Source organism: Mus caroli, chromosome 13 (genome assembly GCF_900094665.2).
Source record: "Mus caroli chromosome 13, CAROLI_EIJ_v1.1, whole genome shotgun sequence".
NCBI classification, from domain to species: Eukaryota; Metazoa; Chordata; class Mammalia; order Rodentia; family Muridae; genus Mus; species Mus caroli.
The window spans coordinates 11,288,206-11,304,035 of record NC_034582.1 but is presented as its reverse complement, the minus strand read 5'-3'; positions in this window follow the sequence as shown (position 1 = coordinate 11,304,035).

The following is a 15,830-nucleotide window of genomic DNA, read 5'->3' as shown; positions in this document are numbered from 1 at the left end:
TAGACAACCTTTCTCTGCTTAGCAAGCATCTTCTATGCTTCATCATCTACTCATAGGATAAGTATTTACCTTACCTTCCAGATTTAATATCAGCCTACATAAATATATTCTTCCCCCAGGCCTCTGATCTCCCAGAGGAATGTCTACTCACATCCTGAATTCTCCCAACCCCTTCAGCACTGTGAACACCCTCACGGAACTTTTATAACAAGCTGGAAACCTTGAGGTTTTGTGTTTTTTGTTTTCATCACGATTGATATATGTGTATGTGTCTGGCAGGTTTATTAACAGCAGATTTTAGATGCTAAGATAAAGTTTACATAATTGGGACACTCGGCAGATTAAAATATAGACAGGAAGTTTGCTGGAATGATAACCATCCTCCTCCTACTTACATAGGGATGTGATATGAAGAGCAAGAAGATGACAGGATGTGAGGCACAAATGTGGAGGCTACAAGGATCCCTGATTGAAGCATCTCCTCCCACCCTCACTCCTCAGCACCAATTCTGCATCACGGATAACTGCAGGACCCCTCTGGGAGGGTCAGGAATGCCTCTGAATGAGTCATGCTTAAAGACTAATAGTCTAGTAGAAAAGAGGCCAAATTAATGTAGCTCATTAAAGTACTTTGTCAAATGCTAAAATGTGCTACCAACTGAGAATATTTTCTCAGGAGATGCTGCTGAACAATGGGAAGAATGCCAAAAGTCAGCCCTGCTCAAAATAAGGGCTGAGATGCTGCAGGCTACCCCAAGACTAGAGACAAACCAAAGAGCCCATGTCACTCATTGCCATTTTTACCATGAACTCTCAACACAGTTTTATAGAGCTTGTGGTCCAAGACTTTAGTAGGCAACAGAGGATCTCCTCAATTTTTCTGCATTTTTATGTGTATATCTATAAATCAAATTGAAAATTCTGAGCAGATGCAGGTTCTCTTTTAACCCAACTATTTCATGAAGCTAGCCCACTGTACACTTTCCAAACTCTGTCCTAAGTCTTCAAATATTCAAGAACCCTCCTTAGATTACATATCAACCTCATTCCCCTTTTAACCAATGAATGATATAACCATTGAAACGGTAGGGATTGTTTTAAGCCTTTGGCATTTGCTGAAAAGAACAGTTCAGGATAACAGAGCTCGGCTTATGAGGAGAAAAGTGAAACCAAAGCACCCCAGCTGCTTCCTTTTTAAAAATTATATAACATTTATTTGTGTGTATGTGTGTGTTGAGTTGGGTCTCTGTGGGGACATGGTGTGTGTACCACAGTTTGCATGAAGAAAGAGAACAGTTTGCAAGTGTTTGTTCTTTCCTTCCACCATGTGGGTCCCGGGAATCAAACTCAGATGTCAGGCTTGGTGGCAAGTCCCTTTTCCCATTGAACCATCTTGCTGGCACAGACCAGCTATCTTCTTGTTAAAGCTGCATCTATGTAATATTATGTATCTTGTCGCCTTGTTGTAATAAAATACACAGACAAAAGCAATGGAGAAAGGGCTTAATTTGGCTCCAGGGCATTCTCCAGAAACTTGAGGCAGCTGGTTGCCTTGTAGCCACAGTCAGGCAAGCAGAGAGAGATGGATGCCCACACTTGGCAAGCTTCTCCCTTTTTATGTGGTCTAGGAACCAAGACATGGTGTCATATGAGTCTAAATAGAGGTGTATGGTGGATTTTATCATCCAAACTTACGCTAAAGCATGCCCAGAGACTATCATAATCTGAAAAAAAATCTTGAAAGTGTGTTTGGAGGCTTGTCTTCTGGGTGAATCTGTCAGCATTGGAGGACAGAGACATTTCAATATTATGTCCCCTAGACTTCTACAGACCTCATTCCAAACCAGATCATGAGTTGTTGCTCTGATGAAGAAAAGAATGCAAGAGCTAGCCTGTTTATGCCATAGATGTGAGTTCTATGAAGATAGTCTAGCATAGGCTTAGACATAAGAGGTAGCAAAAGAGAAGCACTCAAAAGAAAATGAGACACAGAACAAGATCATGAGAGTAGGGCTTTCAAAGAACCATAGTTCATTATTTTTTATAGTAATTATATATCAGATTCCTTAAAGGATGACTAATGTTGTTTCAAACTCCAAAGTCCAGGTATCATCTGAGACTCAAGTCAGTATCAAAACTGTCAGCTGCAGGGAAAATGTTCAGCACTTGGGGCTTACAACAGACACACGAGGACTCCAAAGGCATTTGGTAGTCCCATTCCCCCAGCTTTGCTGTTTGCTACATAGACAATCTCTCTCTTGATTCAGTTCCTTTCCATGCAGATAGCTTTTCTTCCATACAAGTCCTGTGTGGGAATCACTAAGATTTTTGGGTCTCTGTTCTAAATTAGGCTTCACCTTCACACCACACATTGTCCTCTCGGGGCTTCCTTCTGGGACTCTACTGCTGCCCTACTCTGCCTATCCTCGAATGATCTATAAAATGGTGGCCCACGACTCCCTCAGTCTTGCATCTTTTATGTCTGTGAAACAGGAACCATGTGGAAAACTCTACCAAGTTTACTGATTCCTTGAGATGTTGCCTACCCCACTTGGCTGACTTTCTGTGTGCTGAGCCCAGGGAAACACTGTCCTAGGCAGTCGTTGCTGAAGATCAGTGAATTTCCTTAGCTGCATTCTCAGCTCAAGCTCTTTCATTTCAAACAAGTATAGGTTTTACACAAGTTAGAGCTGTGGGTTAGCAGCCTTCCCTTGGGACCTCTAAGGGCAGGACATTTCTCGCTGGCAGTTATAGCCTGTCTCTTAGCACACACCTGTGGGTAGTTTAACTTGCTCTAGCTCTTTTCTTCTTCTAAAAGCCACACGTTGTTCATGTTTCTGTCCAACTTTTGGCTTTTTTGTTGTTGTTGTTGTTCAGTGTAGACCTAGATAAAAGCAGTAAAAGGAGTCATACCACTGCCTGAATGATCATCTGTGCTGAAATTTCCTCTGCCAAACAAATTACTCTGTTATCCTTAAATTCACTTTCTCTTAAGTTCTCAGAACACAGGTGGAATGAAGATTATTGGCCAAAGTATCAAACAAGAGCCCTGTACTAATTTCTGATAGATTCCTTGTTCCCCTCTGACCTGAGGGGCCACTATCTGCACTCATATTAGTCTTGCTTTTCAGACTTCCACCAGAACGTCCTCTTAAGCCCTGTTCTAAATTTTGTTGAGCTTCTATAGCCTGAAGTTCAAAATTCTTTCATATACCAGCTACAGAACACGTTCAAAGGCCAAAGAACCACATAATCAGGTTGATTGGAGCAATGGCCCCATTTCTTGGTGCCAGTTCTCTTAGTTTCTTGTCTTGTTACTATGATAATGTCCTAACTAAATCAACTTGAAGTAGAAATGGCTTGTTGTGGCTCACAGTTCTAGGATAATATCCATCCTGTGGACATTGTGGCAGGAGTTTGGAACATCTTGTCATGCTACATCCACAGTCAGAGAGCAGAGAGAGCTGAGTGTTCATGTTCAGCCATGTTCTTTGTTTTCATTCAGTTCAGGCCCCAAGCCCAAGGAATTGTGTCACTGTTCTTTAGGATGGATCTTCCTGCTTCGATTAAGGTGATGAAGGTAACCTTCAAATACATGCCCCAAAGCTCGCATACTGAAAACAATCCCTCACAAGTGTATCTGGAGACTTGCCACTTAGGTGACTCTAGGCCCTGTCAAGTTGACAATTTACATTAACTATCACACTGAGAAAATGAGTTTCACTTTCTTGTCTAGAAAAAAGCAATATTGGTATTTATTTATGGAGTAGATAATAATAGAATATTTATAGTAATTATGTTTCTCATCTTTCAGAGTTTCACAATATTTATGTAATACATAGTAATTAGCATGAATAATTAATTTGGCTCAAACTCTCATCTATTAACATGATACAATAGAATTTATTCTAAAGAATAGAATGAGTGCACTAAGTGACTTGATATATGTAAAGTACTTATTTACTAAGAATGAGAATTTGGTAAATATTAGCTGTTATGATCATTTTCTACAGAACCTTTCCAATATTCTGAATTGAAGGAAACAAAATTGGATAGCAAGTATTAGATTTTCACTAGGACTTGGGGTTCTTAGCATAATGTGTGATGAATGATTCCAAATATGGTCATGGAAGTAACTCATTTCCCTCCACTCATTTGTACTCTTCCACGTGTAAAGTAAATGCAGGTAGAAGCAGACAACTGTGTCAGCAGTGATGAAGAACTAGACGGAACAACTGTATTTCAGGCAGACTCATCACTGGCTTTTTTCAGATATCACAAAGCAATGAGCAAACCCTTCCTGGATGAGAAAAGACGTGTATTCGTAAACGGAGACACAACCCGGTGAAATATACAACTTCCTATTTCCTTGGTGAATGCCTCAGGAAACATGATTCTGAGAATTTTCAAACTTTCCACTCACTGTCACCACCCACTCACCCCCAGGCTCACTCAGAAGGGCTGGGATGAGTCAAAAAACACAGTTTGGGAAGAGCAGACCTGGGGGAGGATTATAGGCTAGGCTAGGCCTGGCTTACTCAGAGGCTTACCGAGATCAGTAACCTTGGCATTTTGACGGTTTGGGGACAAAGGGATGTGACTTCTTCAAGTCATAGACCAAACCTATAAAAAGCATTCAAAACAGACCAATGGCTAATCTCCTCTGAGAAAATGAATGCCTACTTCCTTACAAAAATATCTCCTAGTGTGTCATGTTATCTGGTGATTATATTCTAGGTGTGATGGTTCAATTATCTCAAGCTACTTGATTTTTTCCCCTTTTGTGACCTTATGAGTTATCTTAAAGGCTTCTTATAATAGCTTCATGTAGGTTCCAGTGGTCTCATTTGTGTTCTCCCTGTTTCTTCCTCTGCTGGCTTGAGTGAGAATCCCCCACCCCATAAAATCAGTTCTTTAAACTCTTGGTTTTGTAGCTGGCTGTACTGTTTGGGTAGATTTAGGAGGGGTGGCCTTCCAGGAGGACATATGTCACTCACTCAGGGTGGGCTTTTAGATTTCAAATGTATTTGCCATTCCTAATTCACTCTGTTTCATTCCTGTGGTTTAAGATGTGAGTTCTCAGCTCTCAGCTTCCAGTTCAAGCCACTATGCTCACCTGCCATTCTTCCCTATAAGGATGGTGACGAACTATTAATCTTCTGCAACCATGAGCCCAAATGAACTCTTCCTTTTCTGAGTTTCCCTGGTCACGGTGTTTAATCACAGCCATAGAAAAATAGCAAATACATTCACTGTGGCACCCGTTCCCTTTGTGCCTCCTCTCACTGCCCCTATGGAATCTCTAGGGCGATGTTTCCTAACCTGGGAGTCAGAATCCTTTCACATGGGTCATCTAAGACCATTGGGAAAAAAAAAACAGATATTTACATTATGATTCATAACAGTAATAAAACTACAGTTACAAAGTAGCAACAAAAATAACTTTATAATTGGAGTCACCTCAACATGAAAAACTGTGTTGAACGGTCACAGCATTAGGAAGATTGAGAACCACCACTTCAGAGTTTCAGAGTTTCCTATCTAGTCTTTTTTTTACTTTTTAAGAATGACCATAACTAATATTAAAAAAAAAGAATGACCATAATTATCTTTAGTAACAGACCTGTATTTTCTTAGTGTACAATTCATATTCATATCTGAAATGTTATGTACAAACCTATTAATGTGTCTCTATAACATTCCAGAAGATCCCTGTGTGAGAGCAGGAAGGCATGTCTACCACATGGGAAGTCATGTGGCCCAGAGTGCCAGGCATCAGCGCTACTGCAATCTTACTGCTGAGCTCAAGATGACATCCCTTTTCTAAACATGATCTCCCAGGAGATAGGAACAACCATCAGAGAAGATGATAATAATGTGAGGAAAAGAAAACCAGCCTGCCTTGCTCTAAAATAGAGAAAGCCAGGGTCATTTTGTAACAAAACACAGCATATCTGCAGTCAACAAACATGACAGACTTGCCAATTACTGCTTCATCAGTTCCATTTATGCCTTTATTCTCATCTTTTCTGTAGAGAGGATTTAGACACTCAATTTATCCATTTTCTTCCTATTATTTTTCCAACTATATTGGGAGTATAATTATCTTACCACAAAATTTGCCTATTTATAGTGTTCAATTTAAATTCAGTATACTCGAAATTTTATAGCCACCACAATTTTAGAATATTTTTCTCAAATAAGAAACCCTGTCACCCAGTTATATATTCCCAAACGCACCTATGTTGAATGCTTAGACTCCACCATAGATGCCCTTGTGATGTGACTGAAGGATAAGGGCATTAAATGCTGGTGAGTTCAGATCTAGATGAGCTATTAGGAGTGAGGGACTAATTAGCGGAAAGAGCTAAGGCATGACTTTGACGAATACATGTTATCCCTCTTTCTCTTTCCCCTCCTCCACACCACCCCTCTGTCCTTCCTTGCAACGACGAGGAAATCCATCCTGTTCTACCACATGCTGCTTGACTTGATGTCCAACCTTATCATTTCCCAGAAAGATTAAAGTCAAGTGACCTTGGAATGAAATCTCTGGAACCACAGGCTAAAATTAGGTTTAGGGTTTTATTTTATTTTTCCTTTTTTAGACAGTTTTCTTGGGTACTTTGTCACAGCAATACATAGTAACTAGCAATACCTTCCACATATTCTCCATATCCTACGGGTAACAATCGAGTATCTAATTTTGTCCATGTGATAATGGTTTTGCAGGTATTAAAACTTCAAGATCAAGGAAGACATGAAGAACAGCTGAAACCAGGAAATGTGTGCCAGGCTTAACGTTCCCGAAAGCAGGCCCAAAAGGCAACTGAGTAAAACAGTGAATATGAAATCTAAGTTTCACTAGAGGCTCCAAGTTCTTGGAATTTCCAGTTCTATGAGACACACACCAAAGAGGGCATCCAGTTCTGTGAGACATACACCAAGCGTTGAGGAAAGATTTGTATGCTGCAAATGGCAGAGCTTGAGGAATGAGAATGCCCAAAACCTTCAGATCTTGACTGATTACATTTTGAGCCTCAGGTGCTGGACATGGAGCTTAAGACTCATTTTTTTTTTTTTTTTTTACCCAATTCATTCTCATCTTGCTTGAGCTTAAACATTTTTTTCTTATGCCATAATTCTCTTCCATTTTGGAACAGCAATGCTTTATCTGTACCATTAAATGTCAGCGGTATGTATTTGGGTTAGATTTAGCAGAGCTCACTTTTAAGAGACTTTAGACTTTCTACATGCATTAGTTACCTTTTCATTGTTGTGTTAAAACCTCATGACCAAAATCAACTTCTGAAAGAGCTTATTTTCAGCTTATGATTTCAGAGGGATAAGAGTCCATCATGGCAGGGAACAAACATGGCAGCAAGTAGCAGGCATGGTGGCAGAAGGAAACTGAGAGATCACATTAATCTCAAGCAGAGAGCAAAGAGAGCAAACTGGAAGAATGACAAGGCTGTAACTCTCAAGGCCCACTTCTAGTGATGTGCTTCCTTTAGCAAGGCATCAGCCCCTACCCACATGGTGCCACCAACTGAAGACCAAGTACTCAAATATCTGAGCCTATTAAAAACATTCTCATTAAAACTACCACACAGTCTTTGACCTTCTGAAGACCTTCTAAGTTGGACTGGCTAGATTTTACATTATAATGTTGCCATTAGTCTACAGGACAAGAGTGGAAGGTTATGACCTAAAAGTCATGTGTTTGGGATTCAAGTTATAACAGTAAGTATTAATCATCTATTCAAAATAATCAGAATCACCTGGAAGATACCTGAGCATCTAAAGGAGATTATTTTGATTGTGCTAACTGAGGCAGAAAGACCTGCTCCCTTTGAGTGGCAATGTTTCCTGGATGGAATCCTGGACTATAGAATGGAGAAAGGAGAGGCCCACCTACATCCAGGACATGTGGAACAGGCAAGTGGAGGACACCCAGAGGCCTGTTACTGGTGCCACAAGAGCCACTTATATGTGCAAGAATATGGTAGAGAAATGGAAAAGAAACAGAGGTAGAACAGTTTGAGCATTATAAAGAGAGGCAGAACTGGAGACATGAGAGTGAAGAGAAATACCCTGCCCTGCCACTTGAGGACACAGTGAAGTCCCCACCCAACATGCCACTGAGGGCCATGTCTTGTTCTGTGCTGGCCATTTAGGAGCAGGGGTCTGTGTCAATGTCCATGGTTCATATTTCCACTAAAGACCATATGGATGCCTCTGGTCTGTGCTGTCACCTGGAATCATGTTGATGTCCAAGAGCTGTGCAGAGTTGACCCTGTGTCTTGCTAGCTGCTGCACTTTGAAAGTAGGTCCTGCTCTCACCTGGCCAGCACAGTATAGCTGACCCTGGTGGTGGGGGCTCAAGTGTGCCAGCCATGAGGGCAGGAGAGCTGGCCCTGCCCCTTGCCAAGTGTGGCACTGGCTAAGCTAGCCCTAGCAGTGATGGAGAACTCATGGTGGTGGTGTGGGTGCAGAAGAGCTGGTGAGCTGACCAACTCAGCTACCACCCAGGCCCAGATCCAGGGCTTTGAATTGGCCTACCCCAACCTCCACCTCATCTATGAACTGCTAGAATGCATGAAAGGTCTGGTCCTAAAAATATAAAGCTTTGAAAGCTCCATGACACAGGGCAACAAGAGGAGTCCCAGTGAGAATTCACTATTTATAGTGTGTCAGATACAAGAAGCCTTGAACTAAACAAATGACTCATCACAATGAACATTTGCAAGATGTATGGACAAAAGGGTGTACTGTGTGACACATGGTGATACTTCAGCATCCATGCCCAGATGTTCTTTATGTTTTATTTTGTCTTTGTTGTTGTTGTTGTTGTTGTTTTGTTCTGTTTCTTGGTTTTAGTTTTCTTTTGTGCAGGAAATAACAATGGCAGATATGAAGGGACTGGGAGGTGAGTAGGATTGGAATACATGGTGGAAAACTCACAAAGAATCAAAAAGACATTGGAAGGCAGGAAGGCAGGAAGGCAGGAAGGCAGGAAGGCAGGCAGGAAGGAAGGAAGGAAGGCAGACATGGAAAAAGAGAACTAAGAAGCAGTAAGCATTCATTAGTTCTCTGTCTTGGACTTCTAACGCCTTGACTTCTCTGCTATACCTTGGACTGTGAGTCACAATTAACCCTTTGTCCCTTCAGTTGCTTTTGTCAAAGTGTTTTAACATAGCAACAGAAGAGAACAAAGTTAGTTCCTTTCTTTCTTTCTTTTTTGTATTTTTTGGATTTTTTGTTTGTTTGTTTGTTTTGTTGTTATCAAGATGAATAACAATACCTTTGTAGATAAAGTCTTTAGTAGAGATCCTACATACAGTGTCTGATTGAGGCTCATTTACATAACACATTTGCCCCAATCATATCACATTGTTTCTTAAGTAGCAGCAGACCAAGGCCTTTTAATATATTCAGACTGTAGTACAAATGGTTCGTTTATTTGGGTTCCAGGACATCAAAGAATTTATTATTCTTGTGGTTCCTGTGATGGGACAAATACCATATTGCCATGTTTTGGACAAGTTCTTATAGAAAATTCAAAACCTACATTCTTATCTTAATGAATGAAGCCTGTACTATCCTCAGGAGAGAGTTCACACTTACTGAAAAACAGCTGCTGCTTATGGGACTGCTTCCTGGGCAGAGTCATGGGGTATCATGCAGCCACAATTGTTCAACAGGAACCTAGGTTGTTGAACCTTCATGCTGAAAAGTCAGGTGAGAATACATGGTCATGCTGGTCAGACCCTCATGTCATCCTCTATTGTCCTAGAATCTGATCCTAATTCCCATAACTAATTAACAGAACAGTAATCACGTTAGCCTCACAAATGGGTTAGTAAAAAAATGAAAGTACAAGTTGGAAATAGACTATCCTGAAATCCAACCTGAAGGGGAGTGGTCCTGAGAGTTAAATAGATATAAATCCTCCTAATAGACAGATTGTGGGTTATAACCTTGTCACTCCTATTATAACAAAAAGTGACCAGAGGTGATATCTACTGACTTGTGCTCTAGTGAATGTCTTTGTTGTTGATTATCACCCTCAAAAGAGAAATCTTGGAATACTAGCAAGAAGGATGTCTATAGAAAAGAAATATGGATGAGCTAAAGGTGGACAAAAAGCCTGGTAACTTTTATGTTTTATTTAATACCCAAAGAAAGCAGTCACCTCTGGACAGCCAGTAAACAGCTAAATAACTAGGATGACTTAAGGACAGCTTCCTGTCATTGCCCCCTCACATTCACTTTGGTGAGCTCATGAACTGTGGTTTGAGAGCCATGGAGAAGAAAAAAAAAATGGTTTACATAGCTGGTTTCCTGAGCACCAAGGTTGAGAATTAGTTACTGCTGCTGCGCTGTGTCCAATATGAAGGTGATAGACACCACGCAGGTCTATTTGGTGGCATATTAATTACAATAGATCATTTGAGTTAGTAGAGACTCACCTGAATTTGAAGCAAAGATAGATTCTAAGTACTGGTGTGCCTGTATTGATTGTAGGGTCTTAGCCAGCCCTATTACCAGTGGCTTTATTCTGTTGACACAATATCCCACGTCATTGCATCGGAAAAATCAAGGGTAAATTAAGAAACCAACACAATAATCTTGTTTATCTGTCTTCTCAGAGATTTGCTTGGGGAATCTGCACTTCCCATCATAGGCTCTCTCTAACCCAAAGTCCCAATTTCAACAGAGGAATCATCATTGTAATGGTTCCACTAGACTTTGTGGCTAGAGAAACCTGATGAGTTCAGGCTCATTGTATCAAGAGTTCAGGAGTCAAGATGTAACTTCACTTGCAAAAGTCATTGACATTTATTCATCATGAGGAACCCAGGCTATGGTTGTCCAATCAACTCAAGATATAAATGTGGCTGTCTAGTGATCTACCAAGATAATACTCTGCAGTTTCACACTCTGCAGTTCAGTTAGATAAGACATGTTATAGCCATGAGTCGAGAATGTCGTGGCATAAGGGGCACTGACTGTAAGGTATAAAGAGGTCTTCATTACCCAACAGAAAGCCATGATCAGAGATGCTAGCCATTAAGAGTACCATCAAAATAGATATTAAGAGAGGAATTGAGGGAGAATACATTGTAACCCCAGTCCTGCTGTGGCTTCCTCCTACTGGCTTTAATCTTATAAATTTCTGCAATAAATTAAACGAACTAAAATTTTGGAACAGCTATTCCTAGGCAGTGGTAAATCCACTAGATGGAGTGAATAAGTTTGTACAGTGGCTTGGTTCACAAATAAAGCAAACCAACCAGAATTCTGGAACAGATGTTCCTAGGTAAAGCCACTATGGAGTGAATACGTTTGAACAGTGCAGGGTAAGAGCAATACTGGATGCTGTGCTGTGCACTGTGCTGCCAAAGCTCTCGTCCATTTGGGAGTACTTACTCTATCAGGCAATGGGAGCATAGGAGAGTTAGGGCTTACAGAGGATCCTGTTTTGTAAATTATCATCAGCCAAAAGAAAAGGTCTCTCCCAAGGCTGTGCCCTTTCCCTACGGACAGCTTGTACCCATGAATGGTCTTTCTGGGACACAAAGACCTGACTCCCTTGCCTCTATTAAAATGATTCTCATTCCCATTCCAGGTTACTACACTTCTGTAGCTCAACTTCTGGCCAGCCTGCTTACCTCATCATCTCAGCAGTCTCTCCAATAAGTATTTTGAATAGAGAGCTCCAGGTACTGGGGTCTAATTTCTACAAGACTTGACATAAAACAAATGGGTAGATGAATATTCAAACAACAATTATCACTTTCATCTGCCTCAATTCTTATTTTTTTCATGGGAAGAAGCATAGTTTACAAGAAATGAAAAGTCTATATTAGGTACGAAGATGAGTGATTTCACCTTTTCTTTACCTTCTTTGTGGGAATTGAACACTTCACTATTTATTTGCTATGTCATCTTGAAATGGTTATAAAATTCTCTTAACTTCACTTTTCAGGACTGTAAAATGGAATACAGTAACTACATCTTAGGGTGATGCACAAAATAAGTGAAGTTAGCATACTTACAGCTCTTAGTAGAATAAACAACTAAATATTTAGCAACTGTCCTGGTTAGCTTTAGTTGACAATTTGATACTGCTAGGGGAAAAAACACAACTGAAAAAACACCTCCATCACACTGGCCCAGGCATGTCTGTATGGAATTTTCTGAATTGGTAATTGATTGTAGGAAGATCCAGCCCACTGTTAGTGGTACCATGAACCTATGGCAAATGAAACTGTAAGCAAAGGTTGCTGAACAAGCTAGTGAGCAACCTTTACCTATGGTCTCTGCTTTAATTCTCACCTACAAGTTCCTGCCTCAGATTCCTTCAATGGTGAGCTGTAATTTATAACTCAAATAAATCTTTCCTCCCTATAAATTGCTGTTGGTTGTGGTTTTTATCACGGCAGTGAAAACCAAACTAAGACAGCATTAAAAACATACAGTAACCTAATGAGTTGAAGTGGAAACTTCTAGTTCTTTAGAACGTTATTTATGTCAAATGATGTTTTGCTGAGGCACACAGGTGAAAAGATGTCTTACTAAAGCAAACTTGTGAAAGATTGTTTTCTTGAAGCAGACACAGGTGAAAGGATGTGTGGAGTTAGCAAATACGTGAAAGGACTGACTCTTGATGAAGGAGTATAAATATGAACCCACAGACAGTGGGAGATGAGCACTGAATCTTGGTGTAGTTTCCTCTGCCTCATTAGTCTTCATTAACAACATGCATGTATTGGTTCCCCTTCCATAGCATTGTTGAGCTCAACTTGTAATAACATCACCGTTGAGAGAAACTCACCCAAGAATTGCTCTCAAGGTTTCTGCAACAGCTTGCAGTTTCTGTGGCTTTACCTCAGGCTGGTTAGGGTTGGGAACATGGTGGTTTCTTCAGGATTAAACGACAGCTGCCGGGTGTCTGCTGGCTGAAAGAACTGGACTGTGTAGTTGCTGGTTCATGCCTGGTGTCTGATTGCCTGGGGGTACTGGTTTGCAGTTCCTAAATTGTATTTGATATTTGCTATGGAAATGAACAGCTGCCAAAGAAGATCAATCTCACCCCCAGAGAGCTACTGCTGAACAGGTCCTCTTTCCCCAGAACCTAACAACTTTTCCACTACCTCTGTTGGGTGATGGACTAGAGGAGAAGTTGAGCCCTTATTAAAAGTATATTGCAAAAAACTTATGCCTACAAGGAGTTTTAACAATAAATGCTTAATTTGGAGGAGCTATGTTTTATATACCAGTCTTTCTTTTATCATTTCTTTGCACCCAAAGCTTCTTTCTTTCCTTTTCCTTTTCTTTCCTTTTCTTTTCTTTCCTCTTCTTTTCTTTTCTTTTCTTTTTAAATTGTTTATTGATTCTTTGTTTCACATCATGGACTCTAGTCCCACTCATCTCCTTGTCCTTGTCCTCTCATATCAGCCCTTCATCCTTGCAAACTTTCTGCAAAAATAAAACAAACAAACAACTATAACAACAACAACAAACTCAAAGCATAGAAAATACCTCATCATGGAAGCTGTTTTATGTTACAGAATATCTTTCTGTATATCCCACAGTATATCCCTCTGTCCACACATCTTCACTTGCAAATGTTCATTGCAATGAATCTGGTCCAAGTTCTTTAGTTTCTATGACAACACTGGATCTTCTTCAGGCCTCTTAATGCTAATCCTCTTGTTGCCCTGTATCATGGAGACCATGCAACCTTGGAACAGCAGGACTGTCCTTTTCACAGATCCCAATCATTTGAAGATGATAAAGATTTTGAGGTGGGCTAATTCAGAGCCCTGGATCTAAGCCTGGGTGGTAGCTGAGCTGGTCAGCCCACCATCTCTATTTTATCAACACCACCAGAGCAAGTTCTCCAGCATAGCCCCAGTTAGCCTGCCCAGTGATGCCATCAACAGGAGGCAGGGTCAGCTCTTCTGCTTGCATGCCTTCTTCAGGGCCAGCTCTCCAGCACCTACACCTCCAGAGCCAAGTCCACTGTGCTGTCCAGTAGAGGTTCAGGGTCCAACCCCCCAGGTACTGCACTCTATGAGGAGCTGGGGCAGCTCTCCTGCTCCCACACCCTCAGGACTGGCTCACCCCTGCCTTCATCATCAGGACCAACTCCACTGTATGGCCCAGGCAAGGTAAAGAACATGCTCTCTCAAATTGCTACAGCCAATAAGGGGGCAGGACTAGCTCTCCCACTCTCATTTCTCTGGGGTCAGCTCTCCCAACTGACTCATGTGTTGAGGGCTAAGGGGGCATAGGGTGTCACCCACCAAGCCACCTCATGGCAGACGAGTGGCAAAACCAGCTCTCCTGCACTCTCACCTTCAGGGCTAGCTCACCTGCCCTCAATCCACCAGGGCCAGCTCTACTGTGCTGCCCAGGTGAGGTGCAAGGATCACTCTCCCAAGTGCTGTAGCCAGTGAGGAACAAGACCAAACCACCTGCTCTCATGGCTCGGAGCCATCTCTCCCTACTACCGCACATGGCAAGAGGCAAGGGGGGGTGGCAAGGCATCACTCTTGCACCCACATCACCCCACAACAGATGAGTGGTGGGACAAGCTCTCCCATGCTCTTGCTCTCACAGTTGGTTCATGTGAATTCCTCACTACTAGGATACTACAGCTGGTGAGGGACAGCTTCTGAGCTCATAACTCTGTGGGCAGCTGTCCCAGTGCCAGAGATGGTGAGCAGTGGGGGGGTCATCATATCTGCTCCAATGCCACCCCATGGTAAATAAGTGGCAGGTCAGCTCTCCCATGCTCACACTCTTAGGGCTGACTCACCCACACCCCAAACACCAAAACCAGCTCCACTTTGCTGCCTGGGACAGGTGCAGGGCTCCCTTTTTCAAGTTTTGCAGGCAGTAAGAGATGGGGTCAGCTCTCCAGAGTGCCTGATCCAGTGAGGGGTGGGGCCAGTTATGCACACACAGCCTTTGGACATTCATGTGGTCCCTGGCAGCTATCCCAATGAGAGACATCCCCATGTTCTCTTATAGTTATATGAGCCATGGAGCCATGATACCAATCCCAGTCTGTGGCTACATAGTCACAGACTCAGACATGGTCCTCAACAGTAGCTCAGGCTAGGACCTTACCATAGGCCCCAGGTGGCAGGGTTCACCACTCGGACTACTCTTCAGGCTCGAGTCACCAGTTTCATCTCTCTTTATAACACTCAAGCTGCTCCTGTTGTCTCTCTCTATGATCTGACTACTACATACTTGCCCATTGTGGTGGCTTTCACTGCAGCCTAGTCATATGGCTGATTGGCCCGTGGGGATGTCCTTTATTTGTGCTGATGGTGTGGCAGCAAGTGAGTGCTATGGCCCACCTGTGCTAAAGGGCAGATCTGTGGGTGGCATGGTAGTCCACAGGTGTCTGTCTGTCTTCCTCCTCCTATGCTGTGCTGCCTGGATTTGATTTGATTTTTCTGAGTCCTAGACATAAGATAGCTTTGGCTAGTGTATTGGCTGGTTTTGTGTCAACTTGACACAAGTTGGAGTTATCATAGAGAAAGGAGCCTCCCTTGAGGAAATGCCTCCACAAGATCCAGCTGTGGGAAATTTTCTCAATTAGTGATCAAGGGTCAGAGGGCCCATTGTTGGTGGTGGCATCCCTGAGCTGGTAGTTCTAGGTTCTATAAGAAAGCAAGATGAGCAAGCCAGAGGAAGCAAGCCAGTAAGTAACATCCCTTCATGGCCTCTGCATCAGCTCCTGCTTCCTGACCTGCTTGAGTTCCAGTCCTGACTTCCTTTGGTGATGAACAGCAATGTGGAAGTGT